The sequence below is a fragment of the Pyrgilauda ruficollis genome, unplaced genomic scaffold (assembly GCF_017590135.1).
Source record: "Pyrgilauda ruficollis isolate IOZ18807 unplaced genomic scaffold, ASM1759013v1 scaffold65, whole genome shotgun sequence".
Taxonomy (NCBI): Eukaryota; Metazoa; Chordata; class Aves; order Passeriformes; family Passeridae; genus Pyrgilauda; species Pyrgilauda ruficollis.
In genome coordinates, this window is record NW_024528266.1 from 1 (window position 1) to 18,753 (window position 18,753).

Consider the following 18,753-nt stretch of genomic DNA (forward strand, 5'->3'; position numbering starts at 1 on the left):
GCAAGTTGCAAACAAAACAGACCATGGATGTCACATCCACACAGATTTAGCGTGGTGAATAACAACGTCAAGAACAGCGGCAACTAAAACAAAACCCTAAAATGACAGACTTGTTTAGATAAAGAATTATCCTCAGCTCTATCTGATGTCTCTGAATTCTCTGCAAATTGCCTTGGAAAGGAAAGAAAAAGGTTCAGCCATCCATCGCTAGGCTACTTATTGGTACTTACTGAAGGGAAAAAACACACGTGAGAAAATTGTGTACTATTATTTCCTTTCGAAGAAAGGGCCATTACCGGCTTACTCAGGCAAGAGAAAATTTTCAGGCTCAGCATTTAGACACATTCTAGAAGAACACAGTAGACTTCAAGTATAGTTGTCATAAATAATTTTTAGGGTCTAAATTGATCGCTGTTACCTTGGCCCCAATACCTGGCATTATTACAGCTTAATACACTATCATAAAACATTTAATTCTGGAAAACCAGGAATGATGCTTACGAAAAAAAAAGGAGAGAGATTCACTAAGAGTTAAAATGTAGCAAAGGCAACTGGAATGCCATCAGCAGTGAATGACAGAATCGTTTAGGTTGGAAAAGATCTCGAGGTCATTGTATCCAATCTTTGATCACCACTTTGTCAACCAGACCATGGCACTGAGTGCCATATCCAGTCATTTCCTGAACGCTTCCAGGGATGGTGGCTCCACCATCTCCCTCCGCAGTCTATTCTAATGTTCCATGAAGAAATTCCTCCTGATGTTCAAACTGAGCTCCCCATGGCACAGCTTGAGGCCATGTCCTCTCATCCTGTCACCAGTTGCCTGGGAGGAGAGGCCAGACGTGCATTAAATAGAGCGCATTTTGGGCAAACATTGCTAAAGGTCATTCCTTTATATGTGAAATTATTTGTGTGAACTAAACAGAAATATGAAGACAGCTACAAGGAACTCCTAGCTTCTAGAGCAAAAGATACAGATCTAGGACCACCCTTCAATTTGTCTGTGGTCTTACCTTGTTTGTGTAGGTTTGGACTGTGACTTAACTATTATATGTGTCTTATATATGTGACTTAACATAGTATATATGGTCATCAAAGGAAGGTCAGATGCTTAAATAATTGTGGGAGAAAGGTACAAATCAGGGAAATAACACAGGACATGTTTGTAAGTGTTAAACGAAATGCATAAATAACAATGTTTTTGCCTTCCTAAATAAGAATGAAGAGGGAAATAAATTAAATGTAGGAGTTGGGGGAGTATTTGTCAACAGTTAAAATGCCCAACTGAAAGGGATTGTTTTCCCAGCTCCCACAGTCCCCATGTGCATTTGCTGGGACTGAACCACAGCCCTCCTTTTCTCTGCCTTCTGTGTCTCCAACCCTGCATTTTTTTCTGCTTCCCTGCTGTTTGTGTGAATGACCAGACTGTGATGATTTTGAAAATTGGTTGTGATGCAATATCCTTGCACCACATTTCTTCTGAGCCATAAAACAAGGACATATTTTTCTTTCCTGTTATTTTCAGTTTTCTGACTCCTATGGGCACCCCAATTACTGCCATTTTATTTTTATTATAGTACAGCACAAAACTTCAAAAAGCTTGTTTGGAAGAAGGGCTAGAGCATTCTTTCAATCTATTTCTACACAAACACAGTATTTCATTGTTGTTGTTTGTGTGTATATCCTTTCTTTGTTTTTTAGGCAAGAGCAGGAAAAGCTGGTGAGGAGAAATTGCTTTTCAACCAGGTGATATACACTTAAGTTAGAGAAAAAAGTGCACATGGATGAAAAACTGTCTAGTGTCCCGTTTTAAACTCCATTCCATACTTTTCATTTTTTACAGGTGTATTTTCAATCTCTCCACTCATTTGGTAGCCAGTTTCACAGCTCTGCCTGCAGGTTGTACTACCTCACGTCATTTTTCCAGTGACTGTGAAAACGTGTATGTCTAAGGCCCTGTATCAGCAGTGAAAAACAAACCATCTGCTGCAAAAATACTTGGAGATCCTTTCAGGTTAAGGTACACTGCTGGTCACCCAGCAATGCTGCCCAGCAGGAGATTGTAGCCAGCAGGCAGACCTTGATCTATCATTTGAAACAGGATTAGAAGCAGCTTCAAAGATACAAAAGTAAAAGAGAAGGGTTATAACCAAAGAATAGTTAAAAACATTGCAGTAATGGGTAGTCAGGGGTTGGTATATGAATTTGGTGCTCAGTGCATAGGATAGACTTGTAAGATTTCTTAACATCGCTCAGAGGGAGATGAGAAATTCTCTTCTGTGCTGATCAGAAAAACTTCCTGTTTACTGAAGACAGAGAACGTGTGGCAAGACATAGACCTGTAAAAGGAGATTTCATTGAAGCATTTAAACACAAGGAAGGTCTTGATGTCCACCTAAAAGCAGAAGGGATATACAGAATGAAGAATCATGAAGATTCTGAAACTTGGCAGGAAAGCCATCGACAGGAGCAGCAAAACTGATGCTGAGCGGGTCTGAACAGTGGGCTGGCTTTCTTACTGGGAAGAACACAGTTAAGCTGGGGGCATCTGGGGCCCCTTGGGCCATCTCAGCTCCTACTGTGCCACCTCCAAGTATTAGATCAAAACTGGGTATGGGAATGTAACCAACCTAACCCCAGCATGTGCTTTGATGTGTATGTACAGAGCTCCCCTTGGCTTATGAGCACTGATAAAAATAAACTCATTGAGCCAAGTGTCTATCTCATGTCAAATTACCTGAATGTCAGCTGCCTGCAATTCTAAATACTCTTGCAATTACTTACTGTGGAAAAAGAATGAATCCTTATCTGAATGAGAGCCACTCAGTTGAATTTAAGCCAAGTAATTACAAAATGTTTAAGAAAATAATGAGATTACATTTTGCTTCTAAAAATCCCAAGATAGCCTTAAATATTACAGCAAAAGATGTCAAATAATTTTTCTGTATAAATTGAGGGAAGCTAAAAATGTGGCGTTGGTTTTGCAGCACTTTAGTTCTGCTAACAGTGTTGAACCTGCAGAAGGGAGGCAACTCCTCCTGCATACAAGACAGCAATGCTAGTGGAAGTATTAGTGTGGCAAATTTTTGAAAATCTCAGGCTTAGGTGGTTATAGCAATGAATAAAGACCTAAGTGTGTCACTCCTCCTCCCTGATGGAATAGAACTGCATGGAGAAACACGTGCACAGCAGGTATTGCAAGGATGTAGAAAAGAGCAATGCTTGACAGAAGTAAATTAACACAAGAAGCATATAAGAAGTTGAAGTAACAGAGAAGAGAAGTGCATGACAGCATTAACAGGCTAAGGTCCAGGGTCCTAGCTCAAGTCAGGTTTTTTTGCCAGTCTCCTGTTGTGTCTTGGACGTTTTGGCCCTCATCCCACTCTAAGGTGTGCTTGTGAGCCTCACAGCCTGCAGCCAGAGTACATCTGAAGAACAGCAAAGCCTGTTTGCTGTCTCTGGGGAGTGTCACCAAACCAGGGAGCCCTGGTACCGTGTCAAAGCCGCTGAGAGTGTTAGGGTGGGTCGCTGATGTCAGGGTGAATTGAAGTCTGTAACCACTTTTGAAGGTGCCTTTGTAAATTGGATAGATCTTGCTTCACAACTACCTGACTATTTAATGATGACTACCTGATTATTTAATGATGTCTGGTGGGAAAAGGACTTTCTTGGAGTAGTCTTTCATCACCATCTGGTTTACTACTTTTCTTTACAAAATTATTTTCCAAGTGCCAGCAATGACAACCCCTTTCCAGGTAACATCTTTAATGAGAAATTTTTGTTTGACTTTTGATCTTCCCTCAGCATGGCGGCTCCCTTCTGCAGAGTTACAGCAGCAGCCATGTGCTTGTGTGTGCTGAGAGCAGCGTGCTGCAAGTGCTGATGGTGTTTGGTCTGTCTCTCAAACCTGACAGGATTGATCACAGCAATTCACCTCTCAAGTGGTCAATACTTCTGCAACATTTCAATCTTCCTGTAGTGAATCCCACACAGTTTCATGCTTTTAACTTGCTTTTATTTTTCTGCCAGTTGACTCCAGACACACTGGAGACTCACAAGGGCTCACTTTTTACATCTGTGCTGTTTTGAGTTTTTACATTTCTTTGGAGCAGGCAGCATGTAATATATTTCCACCATTATTGTTATGCTGATCATTCACTGTTTTATCTATCAAGTAGTGGCTTTGGGAATTTGCATTCAAATCCGATTACTTGCATAATCCAGGAGTGTTAAAGAAATTGCCTTGGGAACAGCATCTTTCTCTCCCACCTCAGTACACCTCTGTTTGGTTTTCAGGAGGTGTGTTGTGTGATCTGTGATCTGCTTTTTCTTATGAACTTTAAAATCATGGCTGGTTCCAATGCAGCTCTTTAGGGTCTGGTCTGGGCACATACCGCTTCAGTTGCTCCCAGAAAGCTGATTCAGGTGGGCTTTAAAAGAATTAAACTCTCCTTTAGAGGTAGCTTCCCTTCAATGTTGCCCCTCAATAAATTTCCCTTCCCTGTTTTTCAGGCTGTTGTGTCTCTTTCTCTGACACAGGGGTTGCAACTGAAAATTTCAGGCTTTCCTACCTGACTTGGGAGCAGGGTTTCACATGGAACAAAAAAATGCCACAAACACCCATAGCTGAGAATAAATGAGTGAGTGCTGTGTCTCTCAGCATAAAAAATTAACTTCAACAAAAACTACACTTTCTGGTAACTGCAGAGGCTTTAGCTCCTTATTTGGCATCATACATGACTTCATTAATTTTGATGGCAAAAAGTAATGTAAAATATATTGACTGATTCTGTTTTACCCTCCTTCTGGGATGACTTTGATGTCCAATACTTTCTTCTTGGAGAAGGTCTATTTGTCACAGCATTTCAAACAGTTAGCTTGAAGTTATGTGTTCTTCTGGACTCTCCAAAACACTTGAAGCTAAACACTTCAGAATTCAAAAAGAATTTGTCTGTAGATACAAAAATGCTTTCACATAAAGTGTTGCAACCCTTTTAAAAAATCCTCTCTGTTTCATGCCCTGTTTCATTATGAGACTAACTCCCCTTTCAGCTGGCAGATCAAAATGGCACAGTTTGAAGTCACAAAGCTTCCCCATATTCTCCTAGGAGCTGAGAACCCAATTTCTCCACAAAACTATCCAGACTGTTGAACTGCTATAATCATTCAGAAAATAATGACAATTTGCTTTGGAAGCTTGCTCTCATTTACTTGTATGTTGTCAGTATTACATGAATTACCAGATATTCCTCCTCATCTAGAATCCTCCAAATTAAATGTCTTTATTGCTCATGTGTCCTCAGGATCCTTTTATCCAACCATATGGAATGAATACTGGCAGCAGCTAATTTGATAATTATTGTATTGTGCAAATATACAGAAGGGTAAAAAATTCAATTCTTAAAGACAAACCCAGTGAAAACAAAAGGAAAGCTTTGGCTGGCCTCTCCTTGCTTTGTACCAATACCCTCTAAAACAGTTTTCCCCATTAAGATTAAAACAAGCAGCTTGATTCTTGAGGATAGCAATTATTTTTGAGTGCTCTGGTGAGTATAATTACACTGTCAAGAGTTCACTTATGTTCTGCTGGTAGCCATGTGGCTCTGTTTCAGATTTCCAATTTCTCTCTCCTACAGGATCTATGCCCCTTGAATGGATTTAGTGCTGTACCAGGCCAATATGTTTGTGCACGTGCTGGGTGAGTCACACACCACCTGCCCACAACCAGAACAGCACTGAGCAGAGAAATATCATAATCCAGTCCCCAGAGGCTCCTGTTTCCTGCTTCCCAACAAGTGGCTGCACAATAGGATCCAATCCTGGGAATGTCACCAAAAAATGAAAGTGGGAGAGGGAGAAAAGGAGGAACTGTGTCGAGAATATGGAACCCTGAGAAACCTAGGTGTGAGATGAGTCCTGATAATGACAGGGATTGTATTCCTGGAGTGAGAGAAGTCAGCATTAGGGGAAATACCTCATAGGGAAAGGAGATGTACTGTGAGCTGAAGGCTGCCGTGCTGCTGAAGAGCATCCAAAACTGGAAAGCAGCAATAAATAAAGGAACAGTAGTATTTGACAAGAGAGATACTGAAACAGAGGATAAACATATAGAAAAACAGCAAGATTAAGAACAAAAGAAAATACAAGGGTAAAATGATTGTAGGCAGTGATTAATTACATTACATTCATGGGGTCTCTGTGATTTCCAGAGGACTAAAGTTCCACTCAAGGTATGCTTCAGAATAAATTCAGGTCTGCAGACCTCAAGGAAGGCAGAATGAATCCATCTGGTGAGCAAGATAAAACAAAGAGCAGGAGAGACAATGAGAAATTATCTTTGTCCTACCACTGATTTTCTTTCTGTGTGACTCAATCTGCACTTCAGGTAGGCAGCACCAGTGTATCTAGTCAGCACACCCCCTTGACCAAAATTAAGCATTTATGTAAGGTTTGATGGTTTAATGCCAAATGCCAGATGGGGAAGAACAGAAAGATTTTCATGATGAGCAGAGCATGCTTTCATGCTCATGTTTTTAAGCTGGATCAATTTGCGTTTGTGCTATTCTGCAGAAATCTATTACAAATTGCTACTCTTGGTTTTTTTTCCCACCAATATATGTCATTATAGCTTGTGCTACATGAAGTAGGAGAGGGAGAGACAAAGTAAATCTTGGGGGATTCAGAGTAGAAAAAGGATGATCTTTCTTTAGAGGTAAAGCTTGAAAAGAGATGAAACACCTTGGGGCCCATGGCAGTTGTTCTGAAAATGTGTCTGGACTCAAACGGGAAAATTTGGTAAGAGGATAAGCCCACTTGCTCTGCTTTGTCCCCTCCAATTTGCCACTCCCAAGGAAAGAACATCCCTCTGCTTAGGAGATTTGGGGGAGACTGATTCTTCAGCAGGAAGCAAGAACACCTTTTCTTGGTGTTTTGAAATGAAGAGATTACATCCCTTTTGGAGGCAGAGTTGTCTGATCTCTCTCCACCTCTGCTGTAAAACGCAAATCTCTCTGAGAAACCCTGAAACCAGCAAAGGAAACCTAGTTAGAGCATGTCCTGCTCCCTGCTTGCGCAGGAAAGTCCCTGCACAGGAGGCTTGGGAGGGTTTGGCCTGGGAAACAGCCAGTGACTGATCCTGGGAAAGCACCTGCTGTTAGTGTGCTAGTGTTGAGACCCCTGGAACAACAATTACGTGGCTATGGGTGTGTTGACTTTATTGTTAAAGCTGTGGAAGGAATAGACAGGGCACAGGGATGAACAGGGGACAAAATGTGTTTTGGACCATTTTTTTCATTTTGGTTTTTTTCCCTTTTGTTGGTTGTCACTGTTGTTGCCACCTGCAATTTCTGGCCTCATCTTTTCCTGTGTGCAATTTTCTCTTTGTGCTCTGATTTAATTTTGTAATTTTTATTTTTATTGATGCTGTGATTGTCAGCTATATAATGAATCCTTTTCTGCTGTTTTTCCCAAAACCTCAAGTAAGCATCAGATGGTCTGAGTCAGCACTGTTCCACTGAATTCTAAACTGGTGAAGCAAAGCTGGCTTGAAGGGCTGATATTACAGTACAGCAAAGGGAAGAGGAATTTCCCCCTCACTTTACCACACAAAATTAATAATGATAGATATGATTCCATTTCTCATATTTTTGACCAAAGCTGTAGAATGAGAATAGATATTATAAGAGCTTTCCATTTTGCAGTCTCCTGTGATATGGCACTTTGTTGACGGAAAGATAATTTATTTGCTTTTCAAGTATGTCTGCACAGCTCATACTTGTCACAGGGTGACAAACCTTCCTGATTCATTGGGTCTCTGTAGAAACATGCATCTCTTTTTCTTGTTTTTTTATAAGATCAACACATGGGCTCCTTCCAATTTAAGATATTCTATGATTCTATTCCTTCCCTCCACTCCAGTGCAAGTGATACAGGATAAGCATGGGATTAAGGATTAAAACAAACAAGTGAAAACATATATTTATTGATTGCCTGGTTGTGGTGACAAAAATCTTCTCAGACTCAATGTAAAGTGCAGAGGTTGCAGCAAAGTGCATCCTCTGTGGATTTGGCTTGTCATGGGCAGCACAAGGGTGGAGTAAATATCATCTGATTTTATCAGATTAAGCCAAAACCAGAGGAAGATGCAAAAGTCAATGTGAAATTAAGGTGCATGTATGAATGCTTTTCCTCGTCAGTGTTTGATTTAAAGCTGACAAACCAGTTCCTGCCTGTGATTTGGCTCATTTCAGGAAATTGCTTTCACATTCAGATGAGAATTCTCAGGGGTTAGAAAATGCATTGCACTTGCATAAAAATCATTAACTTCTGGGTTTTTTCATTGGGATTTTATTTGCCTGATTTTCTAACTCCCAGTCCTTTTGGCCAAAAAATCAGGGATAGAAAAGAGCGTGGAGTGGATTGGTGGGAAATGTCAGTTTTGAGTAAATGTTAAGGTTTTCATGTCAACCCATGTTTTATGATCTGGATCTTCAAAAAGGGTCCTGTGAGACTGCTGGAAGCTTAACAGTATGTTTACTTTTACTGGATGTGAGGTTTGTGTTTCACATCTGGTGAGCTGTGATCTATATAACCTATGTCTCAAATAGGCTTTCCCATGCTTCTTTTCTTCTGACACAGCATTCACAATTTTCCTTTTGCTATTTAGTATGAGTGCAACAATTTTCTGTTATGAAATTCAGGGATACAGCAACAATAAACCATCAGAAGAATCAGTAAGCGTGCATGTGCAAGTAATCATATGCCACTTTTGTTACTGGGACTTAAGTACTCAATGCCCAGTGCTGTATCCCACCCAGTTAACACTTTACATTTAAATGTAACTCAGAGTTAGTGACAGATGCTGAAATAGATACACAAATAGGGAGGTGAGGGTATTAGTTTATATACAGTCATTTATCTTCTGATAGTATGAGCAAAGCTGAAGTCAGATACAGTTAAATGAGCTGAAGCTGTAACAGTGCCTCTTGAACTGCTTGAATTAACAAAATCAATCCTCATAAATTAAACTATCATTGATCTATGATACAATTAAGTCTTATAATCAAAATACGCTATTGGTGCATGCAGCGTAACCATGCTTGTTCCAACGCTGAATTTTAACCACTGCTGGCTAACTGCTCCTGCCATGTTCTGTAAGGCTCCCATCTGGCATGGGAGATGCTAACATTATGATACAGTTATTTCTTTTCCATTTTTCAATTTAGGCTGACATCTGCTGGTCTCTGCAAATGGCAGGCAACCCTGCTGAATGCAAACCGATTTGTGGCTGCGGCTTCTCGTGTTTTCCCTTTGTCATTTTTTCAGAGCTGGGAATGGCAACCAAGCCACTTAATTACAAAGGAAATTCATGCAGAATAATAACTCAGTGGAAGAAGAAAGGCAGGAACAATGCTGTGTAGAAGAAAATGAGTTTGACATGATGAATTACATGCATGCACGCCCAGTGCACTGTGCGAGCACTCAGAGGAGCCAACTGCAGCCACTGTATATTGGCCAATTAGACCTACACAAAAAAGGTGTTATTTAAGGGCACCACACTGTGGGTTGTAATGAGGAGGGTGGGGAGGGGAGTTCTCTCTTTTACACTCCCAATGAGGCTGAAGAGAGGAGGAGTGGTTTGATATTGGGCAATCAGTACTTGATGTCTGCCCAGGCAGATGGCAGCGGTCACAAGGAGCTGGGCACTGGAGGGCATGAGACATTCCAACTGGAGCTACCAGTATTCCAGGTGATGTGCTACACACACCTGGCCAAGAACAGCAAGAAATAAGAGGCTGCTCTGTGATTAAATAAAATAAGAGGCACCTCCACATTCCCTGCTGGTTGCTTTTTAGGAAAACAAGTCATTTGGCATCTTACATTGACTGTAGCACTGCTCACCCTGGCAGCTGGCTGCAAGATCAGTCAGGGATATCTCCAGTGATCCAGCTTCCAACTGCATGGACTTTTAGTTCAATTGTCACCCAGTTGTTATTTTGGACAGGAATCCACTCACAACCACTGCTTTCCCACTGAGATTTTGGGATCCTGAGTAAAACCAGTCACCTCTGAATGAGCTGTGAATCTGTGGGAGCACTGATGCTTGAGCTACAATGCAGATTTGGATAGGCAGCATTTACTGACTCCCCTATGATGGCTTGTTGTGCACTTTGAAGTCCAGTTTGTAAACTTTTTCTCTTGCCACTTTTAATTTCCTTTTGGTCCAGCCCTTTCCTTGAAGCAGCTGGTGTGCCTGCTTACCTCAGCAGCAGTGTTTCCCACTTCAGCTGCCTCACTTTGTCTTTCCTAAGGTATTTTGTAAGCAAACAGAAGAAAGGAAGCATTAATTATGTGATGGCAGAGGTATTCCTCTGACTCCAGGGTGTTTCAAGCACAGGTTGCTGATAGTGGGTGTTGTCCATGCCTCCTACAGCCTGCTGCCCTTCAGCAGGATGCATGAGAGTTGGAGTATTATCCTGCTCTTCCCTTCTTTTCCAGTGGTGCCTAACCCTGCTTTTCAGCAGGGTGATGACATTGTGGTGGCTGTCTGAGCCAACATCCTGAGACATTTCAACACTTAAGTCATTGCACAGGGCAGATTCACTTTTAATCCTGCAGTGCAGCTCCCTGAGTTGGTTTCTTCGTAGGGTGTCGAAAATACTCGATGCTAGTTGTGATAACTCATGACGATGACATTTACCCTTGGGAAACTGGGTTGAAGTTTCTGCTGTAGCTTGGAGGAGCCAAGAAAGCCTGAGCCAGTGATAAAGCAGAGCACTTAAAAAGTTGCCACCTCTATGAGCTGCTTGGCTGGTGCTGAGGGGCAGCCTTACGGCACACAGAGAAAGGGTGGCTAAGATCTAGGTCCTTACACCTCAGGAGCACTAAGGATCCTCCAGCTGATCCTGCCCAGGAAAGCAGAAAGCCTCGCTGCTTTGGGGAACAAGGAGTAGTGAAATTTGTGCAGTTTATGCATGCTGCTAGTATTTCAGCCAGTAATGTGAAGTCTCATTGGGGTTTGGCACAGGTTTAGTGATGGTTACCAATTACAATTAACTGTTATTGTCTGTTAAGTGCTGACAGACATAAAAGGAGGCAGTGCCACCCCCAAGCATGATAACAATCAAATGAATCAGCAGTTGCTACCAATAATCCTCATCCCCGGGTGCTAAGGTGCAGCTGAGTTACAGATTTGGACTTGATGAAGATCTTACAAATAGTGCTTGGTTAATGTGGATGGGATGTAGGGGTCAGGTGAGTCCTTCATGCTTCTTTTGATACTACTAATACTACTACTACTAGTATTTCTGTAGCACCTATAAGAATAAAATACCATTTCAAAGTGTCAGCCCTTTGGATCCTCACTAAAAATGTATTCAGGAAGATAAGCAAGGCAGCTAGCAAGGCGAGTTTTTCCTCTTAGTGCTTCAAATCATGCCAGTTATATGAAGTAAAAAACTACAATACTGAAGCTGACACAAAAGTTTGTCTTGATATTTCTAGCGTAAATCATGTGGGGTTTTATCTGGTTGTTTGCTTTTGGTTTGTGGGTGGGTTTTTTTGTTTGTTTGTTTGTTTTTTGTTTGTTGTTTGGTTGGTGTTTTTTTGGGGGGGTTTTTTTTGGGGGTTTTTTGCATTTAGGTTATTGATCAGAGTTTTAAATCTTATTTATAAAAATTGTATGAAAGATATTAGCAAACTGTAAAGCAAGTGCCAGGGCAACATCAGTGTAACTATCAAGAAAATCCTTAAACCACCTTAAGCCTTTAAATGACTTGTTACAAAGGAGTTTGGACTGTTATGTAAGTAATTGTAGTGACATTTGGTGCTTCTTCAGGTTAAAGCCCTCTGAATGCTCCCAGCAGCCCTGAACTGCAGTTCAGGCTGCTCTGTGGAGCTGCTTCCCAGTGAAAACACAGGCATTTACCACTGAATGTCTCTTTGACTGCTGGTGTTCATTTCTCTCACTCTCCGATTCTGCAGCCACCCCGTTTCTCTCAGGTGTTTAATAGTGACATTAATATACTGACAGATACACCCAGCCATGTTGCAATTTACTGGAGATAATGGGGAAATGTTCTCAGAGCCACACTTGCAAAATGGAGCTGTTTTATAACTTTTGTGATTGCTATTCTTGAAAACTTCACCTCTCAGAGTGCTGATAGACAATTTTCCTTTCCATCCATTTCTCTGCTTATTGTAACAGATACTTTAAGCACAGATCAGTGAACTGTAAATCTGAACAGACTCCTCAGCATTTCATACAGTAGGAGAGAAGCACCAGAGAATTCACATTTGTTACAAAGCTGAAATAAATTATTGCACAGATATCTTGCTAAGATGGATTTCAAGCTCCAGATCTTCAACATCAGAGCCAAAAAAAATTTAAGGCCAAGTTTTCTATCTGCCTGGTGCTATGCTTTGTGTAATAGACCTTAAATGGAGTGATACACTGGATGGCTGACTGGACCTGTGAAAGTCTCATTTAAATAAATTCCTGTAAATGCAGAGTGATGTTTAGTGGGTTGTGTGTCCTGGATTCAGATAATGGCAGAGGGTAGAATCACCATGCATGTACAGAGAGAACATTTGTGTAGGCATGAGGCACATCATACTAATGGTGTGCCCAGAAATATGTTCAGAATTTAGCCTAAAGCCAAACCAGCTATTCCCCACCATGTTGCATCTTAGATCTTTAATAGAGAACTTTATTGTGCTTTGACTTCACTGCAGTTTCAAGCCACAGAGCAAGACACACTTAAGATAGGGCTATGGTGAGTAGCCTTTTACTATTAGTTCCACCAGCAGTTCTACCACTGCTTTTTTTTTTTTTTTTTTTTTTTACTAACCACTTTTGCAATTTAATGATATGGCAGCAATGGCTTTTATTGTGGAAGTGAAGATAGGTAATTTCAAATTTGTGAAAACTGTATAGTACTGCCTAAGTGTTTAGGATCTGCTGTGATAACATCTAATTTTGTGTCATGGCAGGCATTCAGCTTGCATATGTGCTGACCTCCTGATACAATTTCTTTGACAGTGGCATCACTGCTAATGAACAAGGCCTGTAGATGATAATTTTCCTGAACGTTTTGTGTCTAGACCTGATTAGGTCTAGAAGATTGCAGTTTATCAGGTTCTCATTTGAACTGCCAGGTACTTTTACACTCTGGAGTCTTACAGAAGTGAGCATAGCCATGACCCAGAACTGCAGCAGTTCAGCTGTGTTGGGCTTTTTTTTTAGCTATTCAGTTGACAAGATAAATCATCTTTGTCATTTTAGTATTTCCTTAGACAATAATTTCCTGACAGAATAATTTTTTTCTTCTTGGAACTCATTAGCAAAACCATCCACCGGTCTGAACTGAAGATAATAATATCTGAAGGCATTTCAAGTTGCTGAGACAAGTAGAGTTGGTAACCCCTGAACCTGAAAAAAGACAGATTGGAATTCCTGGACCAAACCACCTAGATGACCTTTCAGTCATGTCAGAGAAAACTCTTTGAACAGTTTGGGGAGAGGAAGGGAAAGTTCCTTTTTCACAGCAGCGTCATGAATAGAAGAGGTTCCAAGCAGTAGTGTGATTTCCTGCCTCCAAGTCCTTTTTTACAGACAATATAATCTTCTGGACCAGCTTCTAACCACTCTAAAACTCCTGATCCAATTTCCCACTGCCTTCTGCTTTGTCCCTTCGTGCCAGCAGCAGTAATTGTGAGACATTTTAGAAGAGCTCACATGGTCACCCTTCATGCCCAGTTTGCCTCTGGTGGAGGCAGCAGGGTAAAAACTGTCAAAGATTCAAGTGTTGATCTGACAGAGGGATTCCAGAGGGGCAGCTGCAGAAGAGAGCAAGATGAGGACCTCTTTGCACAGAGAGCTCAGGGCAGCACAGGCCACGTGAAGCCACTCCTGAGGCATCCAGCTGGGAGACAAGAGCGGGATGTAAATTGGTGGAGCTGCTCCAAGTCGTGCTGGGATGGCTGATCACAGACTGACTAGCTCAGGGGATTTGGGGGCTGCAGGGTGCATGCAAATCCTCTGTAAGACTCAGCAGTGAAGAGCTCAGACCAAAAAGCTCCAGGGCTGCTGTATCGCCTCTGTCCTCATTCAGCTCCCACAAGAATGCTTAAGCAGCAAAGCTTAAGCTTAATCGAGTTATGTGAGCCAATAAACTTTGCTGCATTTCTTATTGCCCTACCACAGTTAGATGCTTCTAAAATATTTTGCTTTAAATCAAGGCAGGTTTTTACAGATTTCTTCTAGCACAGTCTCTGCTTCACATCCTGAATTTTCTGCTCTGCAGCTCAGGTGGACTCAGGACTGCCTGGTGTGCATGTCTGTGAGGAACATTATGAACTGCACAGCTTTCACTTGACCTCAGGCTTCAGAAGGAATGTCAGGATCAGACTCTGAATATCTGAATTAAAGGCTTAACTTTGAAAAGCGCACCGTCAACATGGTCAGAAGGTCTGTGGGGTGCACAAAGCAGCCGATTGTGCACTTAGACCCCTGTGTTAGCCTTCCATCTCTTGCCAGCAACCAAGGCTGAAAGGAAGTGCTTGTTTTGCAGGTAATGGTGTGAAAAATAATCGTTCTTGTTAAAGTTCAGTTTTGCAGAAGCTGGCCTTTCTACCTCATCCACCCAGCTTCACAGTAATGCGGAAACAGAGAGCTCTTCCTCTCATGATAACTGAGCTCACCCAGCTTCTTCCCCATTGCAGTCTCTGCAATCCTGGCTGTATTTTAAAAGCAGAACCTGTAGCAACTACAAAGTCCTAAGAGAGGCAGGGCTTCAATTCTGTGGACACCAGTGACATTCTCAGGGGTGCATCTCTCTTGATGCCAGCCCGTGCTTCCCAGCTCCTGGCGAGCACAAGAGGCTCGTGTCTCAAGGCAGTGCAGCTCCCAACCATCTTTCTTCATGATTCACACAGAAACTTTTAATTTATAGAACTGACATAATAACTCCAGTGGCCTAAAAGAATAAATGAGTAATTCTGTGGGGTCTTCCATTCAACAACGGGAATGTTTTCCCCAGGACCTCTTTTTAATTTAAGCCATTTGTCATGTTGAATGTCGAATGTATTCATTAGAAAGCAGCACCTCGGAGGGGACTGGAGAGCTCAGGAGATTAGTAACAGGGTACAAAGCCTTTTGCCTCCAGGTTGCCAGTTTCAAATCTGGCCATGTCACTATTGATCAGAAGAAGTCATTACAGGCTAACAGATGTTTGGCTGCTTATATAGAAGTTACCTTGTCAGATTAGTCAAATTCTTTAAGAGATATGTCCCTACTCTCTCTCACACACACACACACACTAAAATCCTCATTAGCACCTTGTTGGTAGTGCTCACAGCATCAGTAAGGACAGGGCGTGGTTGTTTATGCAGAATCAGAACAGAGGGATTTTTGAGTTATGTGGGGGTTGATTGAAGCATTTTCAAAGCATCTCATGATGCACTTTGAAATTTCCAAGTTGATTCTGTGCTGCATAATTTAAAATGAGCCCTTCTTAGAATATTTGCAGTGCTTTGATCAATATAAAATTAATTTTTTTAGGAGTCTGAGAACTGAGTTTTTTCTATAGCATCTATTAGCAGTAAAGGATTGACTTAGCATAAAAAAAAAAAAAGGAGGGACATCTGAAATATGTGGAGAAAAAAATGGTAATACTGCATACATTTTATTTAGTAATTTTGAGACTAATGCTGAAAATATTCTCAGTTCTGTGATGTATTTTGCAGACTGAGACTTAGGGAACAGAAGAACCTTACAAAATCACCCCAGACACTTCAGTCCAGCCTGCAGTAACTCGTATCTCTAGTTTGGATTAAACTCTTGCTCCTTGGACCACAATGGCCACCTATGGTAACACCAGACATCTCCTTTCACAAGGCTCTGCTACCTCTTGAGCATAACTCATGGCTTTTAAAATCTCCTGGGACAGGCACTTGGGAGAGTGTACATACAAATTTTCAAACAGGCTCTTAAAGGGCCTTTCCTGCGCCCCTTTAAAGACTCTATGAGGAAGATAGTTCAGCTTGGGATGAAGCTTCCTCCATGGACCCCCAGCTGGGACTCCAGGGAAATTTACCCAAGTGAAGGGACTCTGACAGAGATGAAAACCTCTACAAAAAAAAAAAAAAAAAAAAAAAAAAAAAAAAAAAAAAAAATCTGTGTGAAAGACCCCAATTCTTCTCTGAAACAGAGAAAAGAAAATGCCAGAAATCCAGCGGGACCTCAATTTGCCATAGGGAAGAAAAGATTAGTTTTCTGTCAGCTCTGCAGCCCATGTTGCAAATTGAGTTTGAGACAGAAAAAAATGCTTTGGGGTGTTCATATTTTTTTTACATCACCAGCAATAAATATCAAAGCTGGGCTGATAATGTTGGCATGAAAAGTGCAGGTGCCTTTGGTCTGTATTGTGAACAGAAGGGGTAAACTCTGTCTTGATTAGTGAGGTTGGTAGGCGACATTTTGTAATGTTGTGGTTTTGATTCCAGTCCAAACTCTGCTTTTAGAAGACTAAATCAAATTTTTACCTGAGCTGAACTTGCTTCTAACACAGGAGTTTTGAACAAGGTCTTTTTAAAAACAATTATAATCTCTCTGCAAAGGGTGGAGGATTATAGGGTGTAAAAGCAATAAATAATAGCTTTGGGCAGGTCTGAGCGATTCTGAGAAATGCCAAATGACTGGCACACCTTATTATATCTTTTAAGCAATCACAGCACGTGACTCCAGCTCTTTCTATGTCAAGAACATTTGTTGTTAAATGCCACAAGGATATGGGAAGGTGTGCCAAGGCTTCTGTGCACCTTCAGCTGTTCTCAAGGTGATGACTTAAAAATGGCAATTTATCCTTTGCAGAGCACAGAACAGCACATGCCATTCAAGTCTTGGCCAAAAAGATAAGATAACATGTTGTATTTTGGAGTTGAGGATTATGAATTGGATCTCCGGGGGGTGGGTAGGGGGAAGGGTGAACACTTCATCTACCAAACTTGGCTGATTTGATTTTTCTTATCAGTGAGGAGACTTAACCTGCCTGATACACCATTTCTTTAAGGTCTAATATTGGTTCTGCAAGAAGTAATATTTCAGTACTTGTAGCTTAAAACCTGGCTTGCCTTAAGGTCACATCAGCCTTAAGTAATACACACTGAGTGCTTAGGATCCCACAAATGTGACCTTCTACCTGTGTCCCAGTAATGCAGAAGGCACCAGTCCAGAGCAAGCTTATGGATTTCACAGGCATATAATAGGGAAAATAAAAAGAAACATGTTTCTATGTTTTTTAAGGGGTGGGGGGTGAAGGCAGAATCAACAAGAAGCTCTAAATTAGTTATTGTGGTGATGAATGCTCTGTTATGGACCTGCATGTGTGCCTCAGGCTTTTATGGGCTTGTAATTGTTAGGAGATATTGCTTTGACCTAGACATAACTGTACAGGTTATTTACTATTATTATTTGCTTGAGAAAAATAAAACCCAATGCAAACTTTCAAATACTATATGACACACATATGAGAACATATAGAATAGATTCGCTGATGAGAAAAGAAACTAAAATGGCAGCAGAAATCTATTTCAGGGTGAATTGGTGAATGGCAATATTGATGGTTTCATGATGGTAATTTAACTTGTCTTTCTGTGATGGTGTAGCTAAACTGAAGTTTCTTCTGCCACTCCCTGTCACCACTCTTCCCAGAGGAAACATGTCCTGATGGACTAAAGGAACCTGGCCTATTTCAAGATAATGGGGCAAATTAAGTTGATTCACCACTGAAGGCATTTTGGAACAACCTGGCTAACTTTTCTAGGTGGCCTCAAAGCCTTCACACAGCCTGGAAAAGCTGCTTAGCTGGGAGTTTGCAATAAAGCACTGTTCTAAAGTAATAATGAATGTTCATAAAGCAGATGAAAGCCTCCAAGAAGTACAGCCAAGCTGTATCAAAGGTTAAAGTAACAAGACACATGATTTGTTTAAGGCTTTTCCTCCATTTGCGCTATTTTTTTCTTTCTTACATAAAAATGGAAAAAAAAAAAAAGCTTTAAAACAAAAGGCTAAGAATTTTCCAAGGTCAAAATTAAGGTCTTTAGAAGTCCTGCAAAAGTGTAATATTACTGTTACAAAATGCACATAGAAACAGAGGACATCAGGATAAAAATTTTAAAACATAAGGTGTTAATGATACTTCCTTTTTAATATTGTTTCAGCAAAGGTAGCCATGCAGCAAATTAAACAACAGTGCGTATGAAGGATTCCAATTTCAAGGAAAAAAAAGAAGAAACCTGTAACACAGCCTGGAAAGCATAGCTATTAAAGCAGAGAGACTTTGTGAAGCTACAGGTAGATGCTATGCTTCGGGAGATAATGACACAGAGAAGGGAAAACTGAGCTTTTTAAAAAAAAAGGGTGGGGGGTGGAACCCCCAAAACCAATTGAGAATTTATGTAGTGGGTGACTTTACTTGCATTTCTCATTTGTTTCCCACCAGATTTCTTTTTAATATCAATATATACTCTCCATATCCAAAGTGTAAAGGCCTGAATATTTTTCTTGGTGATTTCTTTGCTGCAAGGCTTCCAGGCGATTACAAAGATGTCAAGTGTCTGTAGCATGAGCTACAACTTCTTAAAGGCATTGGAAGTTGTCAGAGTGGCCAAGCTGGACTTGGCAGGGCAAGTAAAGGGAGAGGAAAAGAAAGTGATTATTGTGCCACTGCTGTAGTTGCTGTGTATTGCTGCTTT